Source organism: Marmota flaviventris, chromosome 6 (assembly GCF_047511675.1).
Source record: "Marmota flaviventris isolate mMarFla1 chromosome 6, mMarFla1.hap1, whole genome shotgun sequence".
NCBI lineage: Eukaryota > Metazoa > Chordata > Mammalia > Rodentia > Sciuridae > Marmota > Marmota flaviventris.
Window position 1 is genome coordinate 114468659 of NC_092503.1, and position 6532 is coordinate 114475190.

A 6532-nucleotide genomic window follows, 5' to 3' on the forward strand; every position below is an offset into this window, starting at 1 on the left:
GAAGGTCTCTGTGGGGGTATGTGTGAGTGTATACACTGTTAGTCCTTAGTATTTGCGGAGTCTGTGTTTATAAATTCACTTGCTTACTAATATTTATTTTTAATACCCAGACTAAGGCCAGTGAGGTGTCACAGGCCTGTAATCCCAGCAACTCAGGAGGCTGAGGCAGGAGGATCACAAATTCAAAGCCAACCTCAACGATTTTTTTTTTTTTCCTTACAGGGGATTGAACTCAGGGGCACTCGACCCCTGAGCCACATCCCCAGCCCTACTTTGTATTTTATTTAGAGACAGGGTGTCACTGAGTTGATTAGCCCCTTGCTTTTTTGCTGAGGCTGGCTTTGAACTCTCGATCCCCCTGCCTCAGCCTCCCAAGCTGCTGGGATGACAGGCATTCGCCACAGTGCCCGGCTCTGCCACGGCAACTTAATGAAGTCTTCAGCAATTTAAAAGACCCTGTCTGTAAATAAAAATTAAAAAGGGCTGGGGATGTGACTCGGTGGTTAAGCACCCCTGAGTTCAATCCCCAGTGCCAAAATAAAAAATAAAAAACAAAACCCAAACTCAACACTTGTGCCTCTCTAGCGGTCGTTCCTGGACACCGGTTAGCAGATGCACGCGCTACCCCAGCTGAGCCAGAACAAGGTGACACTCGGCCTCCTCCATTCGGTTCTCACACCACCAACAAGTGTCCTTTTTTCTCTTTATAGCATCACATTTCTGGCACTTTTGTGCTTTTGGTTGGTGATTTTGCTGATTAAAATAGACCTCAAGTGCGCTGCAGAAGAGCCATCTAGTGTTCTTAAGCATAAGAAGGCTGTGACGTGCCCCATAATGAAAACAGGCACGTTAGACTAGCTTCCTTCAGGACAATCACAGTACTGGGCCAGCGTTAACCATCTGTGAGCCACTAAGCGAGCCGGCACCTTGGGACAAAATCCAACGTTAATATGTCTTCAAAGTGTCCTTTCTTTTTGTTTCAGCTAAAACTTTTTGAAGAACCATCCAAGGTCACCGAGCCCCTCTGACGCATTCGTTAGGCACATAAACTTGACTTATTGTGATACTGAGATGAGCATGCCCAGAGGTGTCCTGTCCACTATCTTTTCCTTTTTGAATGTGTGCTCTATGACGTCAAGCTGAGTGTGGCCAGAATGTGTCTGCCATCGTTCCATTTTGAACTATGACCTTAACCCAAGCCTGCACACGTGCCCACCCTGGCCTGTGCTTTCCTGTATGAATATGTATAGACTCCCCAGATAAAATCCCCATTTCCCCTGGGAGAACATGGCTATCAATCACCTCTGTGCTCTTCCTACAGCTGCAAATAATAACTCTTTCTCCATTCCTTTGTATCCTGGTTGGTTTTACACTCACCAAGATGTAAACCTATTGAGCTCAGTTAGGAATCAACAATGTATGTTAGATGATAAAGTGTCTTTATGCAGAAACACACAATATGAGGTTATGTATTGACCATTTGAGGAAAATATTGTGACCCCTGGCTCATGGGAACCTAATCCTGTATTTCCCCTACCAGTCATGGTTTAGTGTTCACTAATTCAGTATTGCCGGCAACTCTATAAAACATAACCACTGTAAATAATAAGAAATGGTTATACATGCCCTTGCTCTAGCTTTTGAGAGCACCTAGATGCATGCCCACTGAGCTCCCAGATCTTGGTTTCTAAATACCATCCTCCACTAAAAAGAACCAGGCTGCCTCCCTACTCCAGTACTGAGGCAGAACAAGTACAAACGGGACATATTACCATGCCAGAAGGTAAGGAAATACTCAAATGATGGGGCATGTCAAAGGACACAAGGATCCAGCTTAAGGGTGTCTCTCTGACCCAGTTTGGAACAATTTGAACATCACATTGGATAATATTAATGTATTTCAAAAGTTGAGGTGGTGGGGTTTTTTTTGTTGTTGTTTGAACCCAGAGCCTTGTGCATGTGAGGCAAGCACTCCACCAACTGAGCCAAGTCCCCAGCCCATATTAATGGAGTTCTATCAATTAAATAAGAATACAGTAATTAATTCTGATGTAAACAAACAAACAAATGGGGGTGATGGAAAGAAGGTTTTCCTTATAGTAAGACATCAACAAATAAATGGCAGAAGCAATGATGGAGATAGACGGCCTGGTGGCACTTGTCTATAATCCCAGCTGCTCAGGGCCGAGACAGGATTACAGGTTTGAGGCCAGCCTCAGCAATTTAGTGAGACCATGTCTCAAAATAAAATAAAAACGGCTGGGAACATAGCTCAGCAGAATGCCCCTGGGTTCAATCGTTAATACTGGGGGAAAAAAAAAGAAGAAGAAAGAAAAAAAGAAAAAGAAAAAGAAAGAAAGATGAATATATACAAATCATCATTGCCGGGTGTGGTGGCGCACGCTTGTAATCCCAGCAACTCGGGAGGCTGAGGCAAGAGGATCGCGAGTTCAAAGCCAGCCTCAGCCAAAAATGAGGAGGTGCTAAGCAACTCAGTGAGATCCTGTCGCTAAATAAAATATTAAGAAGAGCTGAGGATGTGGCTCAGTGGTTGAGCTCCCCTGGATTCGATCCTCCGTACCAAAAAAATTTTAAAAATCATCATTGGCTACCAGTAGATCGATGGGGTTTGACTCAGGCAGGAGCTGTGAACAGATGTGAAAGCTGGTGGGCAGAGATTAGATGAGGAGCATGATGTTGGCGTGTTGGCACAATCTCATAATATCTCCCCAGAAAATATTATTAGTTACAAAGAGGAAACGGTGACTTCACAGTGGCCTGGCAGACACCACCCTGACCAAGGGCTGGAACCTAGTATCAATTGTGATATTTACTATCAAGAATACGTGCACAAACCAGGCGTGGTGACACACGCCTGTGATCCCAGCCTGGGCCTGGTCACGAGGAAACATCAGCTGAGCTGAAGCTGAGAGTCATCCTGCAAGATAAAAGTCCTGAAGTCCTTACGATTGCCAAGGGTACAAAAGGCAGGAAAAGACTGCGGAACTATTCTAGACAGAATGAGACTGTGGAGACATGACAACTGAATGCAATGCATGTCTTAGATTCACCTTGGACCACTCACTACAACAAAATATATTGTCGTTACAACAATAAAATACCTGAGTCTTGATATTTCTAAAGAAAAAAAAAAAAAGAGCTGAGTAAGGTGGCATGCACCTGTAGTCCTAGCTACTTGGGAGGCTGAACAGGGAGAATCACTTGAGCCCAGGGGCTTGTGGCCAGTTTTTGGGCAACACAGTGAAACCTTTATCTCAAAAAATAAAAATGGAGGCAGTGGTGCACACCTGTAATCCCAGCAATTTGGGAGGCTGAGCCAGGAGGATCCCCAATTCAAAGCCAGCCTCAGCAACTTAGCAAGGCCCTAAGCAACTTAGTGATACTCTGACTCAAAATAAAAAAATAAAAAGGGGCTGGGGATGTGGCTAAGTGCACTGGGTAAGTGCCCCTGGATTCAATCCCTGATGCCAAAATAAAATAAATAAAAAGAAAAAAGAAAGAATGAAGATTTAGGCTTACTTCTGGCCCAAGAGCCAGGGGCCACACCTGGTGAGAGGTGACAGGGTCCCAAGACTATGCGGGGTGTCACATGGTATGAAACAGGGAATGTGCACCGTCCGTATCCTCTGGCCTCTATCTTCTTATAAAGCCACCTGCATTCCATCATGGGGGCCCCACCCTGATGACCTTATCTGTTCCTAATCTCCTTATAAAGCCCCACCTCTAACCATCCTAGTCTGATTAATTTCCACAGTCTTTATGCCTCATAATAAAGATTAGGTTTGAACACAGGAACCCTTAGGGACACGCTCCCACTATGTCCAAGGCACGCGCACACACACACACACACACACACACACACACGACATTGTCAGGACATTTTAAGGCCACCCTTAAACAGGGTTTCTGCATTGACAGCAGTTGTCATGTAGCAATGTCAGTTACCTAATGTGGAGAGCAGTTGAGTGATTTGTACACATTCTTCTTCTATTGATGGGGGCATCGTGTCTGCATCTCTCAAATTCAGAAAAAGATTAATGAATGTGTCTAAAAAGAGAGGGTGATGAAGCCAATGTGGTGAAATACTGAAGAATCTGGATAAAGGGGATAAGGGAGCTCTTTCTACTTTTTTTTTTTTTTTTTTTTTTGCAATGTTTCTGTAAGTTTGAAGTGATTTCAAAATTCTTTCTGAAACTAATAAAGAGGCAGGCACAGTGGCACACTCCTCTAATCCCAGCTACTTGGGAGGCTGGGAGGATCACAAATTTGAGGCCAGCATGGACAACTTAGCAAGACTCTGTATCAAAAAAATATAAATAAAAAGGGCTGGGGATGTGGCTCTGCAGTAGAGCACTCACAGAGCATGCATGAGGCCCCGGGGACCTCCCCAGTACTGCAGGAAAAAAAAAAAGAAAGAAATGCACCCAAGTGCTCTGCAGACTGCACAGAGGCAAGGAGGGTACTGCTGTTACAGTTGAGATTGCTCCAGGGGGTGTGCTTGCAGGGGATGGCCCTGTTGCCATGGATATGCGCTTATTTGTTTTCCACCCCCCACATTATCCTCCCCCTCCAGCCTAACAAGAGATGCAATCTGGACTCTCAAGAGCAGCACCTGAGCAAACACCAAGCGCAGCTCAGCTGGGAGAAGGGCTGAGCCTGGAGTTATTATGACTCTTCACGCCTTATCATCCGTCACAACTGTCCTGCCGTCTGTTTATACAGAGACCTGTGAAACAACAGGGCTCGTGCCTTGCTTGCTCAGAGCCTTGAGAATAGCGACACAGTGCTCCCCGCTGAAACCACTTGTTTCCTGCTTTCCCAGCGGAATGTTCCCACACTAGGTGGACCTCGGTCTTGAATTTAGAGGGGATGACCCAGAACAGAGAATTGGAAACCCAGAGCCCACAGCCACCCAGTCATGGCTGAATGGGGTCCACTGGAATTCAATGCTCTAGGTATTTACTCTGTGCCTAAAAAGGGCAAGGTCACACACTGGACAATAAACAGGCACTTTCTTTTTTTCTTTGTACTAGGGATTGAACCCAGAGGCTCTTAACCACTGAGCCATATTCCCGCCTTTTGAAAATTTTATTTAGATACAGGGTCTTGCTGAGTTGCTTAGGGCCTCTCTATGTTACAGAGGCTGACTTTGAACTTGGCTTCTGCCTCAGCCTCCTGAGCTGCTGGGATTACAGGCATGCGCCACCGCACCTGAAGAACAAACACTTTCCCCCCCAAATCCTAAGGTGGCATAGAAGCTGCTACCAGGCACACAGAGGCAAGGAACAGCAAGGCTATGAATATTGCCTGCTCACAGACCCTTCCATCTCACCCCTTTTCTTGTTAACTCCCTTGGTTAATTTAACAGATATGTCTAAGCCTCTATCCTATGCCATCCGCAGTGCTGCAAGAGAGACAGGCATGGAACAGATTCTCCCTCACAACTCTTAAACCAAACCAACCTTGCCAAACCTTGAGCTTGGACCCCTAGCCTCCATCACTGTGAGGTGATAAATTTCTGTTGTTGAAGCCACCTAGTGTGTGGCACTTTAAGGAAGTTCTAGGAAATTAATATAATCTTCATCAGTAGCAGCACTATCATCACCATCTTGGATGACTGTTGGCATCACCATCATCATCCCTGTTGTCCCATCACTGCCACCAGCATCTTCATTGTCATCTAACCAACTTAGATGGAGCTAACTATGTGCCATCACTGTTCTGAACACTTTGTATGATCTCATTTAACCCTCACAAGGGCTCTATTAAGGAAGTGGCCCCCCGCGAAGATGTCCTAACTCCTGGGATGTGAGAATGCGTGAACTTATTTGGAAATAAAGTCTTTACAGATCATCAAGTTAAGATGAGGTCAGGAGTGTAAGTCTGGGATGGGGGTGTGGCTCAGTGGTAGAGCATGTGCCTAGCATGCCCAAGACCCTGGGATCCATTCCTACCACTGCAACAGAAAAGAAAAAAGAATAAAGAAAAGTATGAGCTCTAATCTTATATAATAAAAGGAGGAAATTTACTATCCATTGAAGCTCAGGAGGTAAAACCATCTTCCTGAGGCCACACAGCTGGAACGTATCTGTGCATTGGCCTCAAAGTCCCCCAGGACTGCCGCCTCCCTCTCCACTCAGCAGCCATCTTCCCCCCAGCTCAGCGGGCGTCTGTGTCCACCGCTCACCTGCTTCTGCAGGAAGCTTTGATTGATCAAATGCTTCAGCATTGCTATCATTCTTTTCAGGCCCTCAAGGACACGCCAGGACACATGGGGATCATGTGAGGGCGCAGTGCCATGCCAGAGTCCTGTTCCCAGTCCTGTTTGCACTTAGAGTGCCTTTGTCCCCACAGAGAAGACTGTCCCAGGCCCGAAGCCAGCAACCTTCAACAGACGTGTTAATCGCCCTTAGATACAGTATCAGGTGGATTATGATAGGTTTTATTGTTCCAGGTAACCAGGAGCATTGGCCACGTACACAGTAATTGTGACTCAGGAGACAAATCTGAG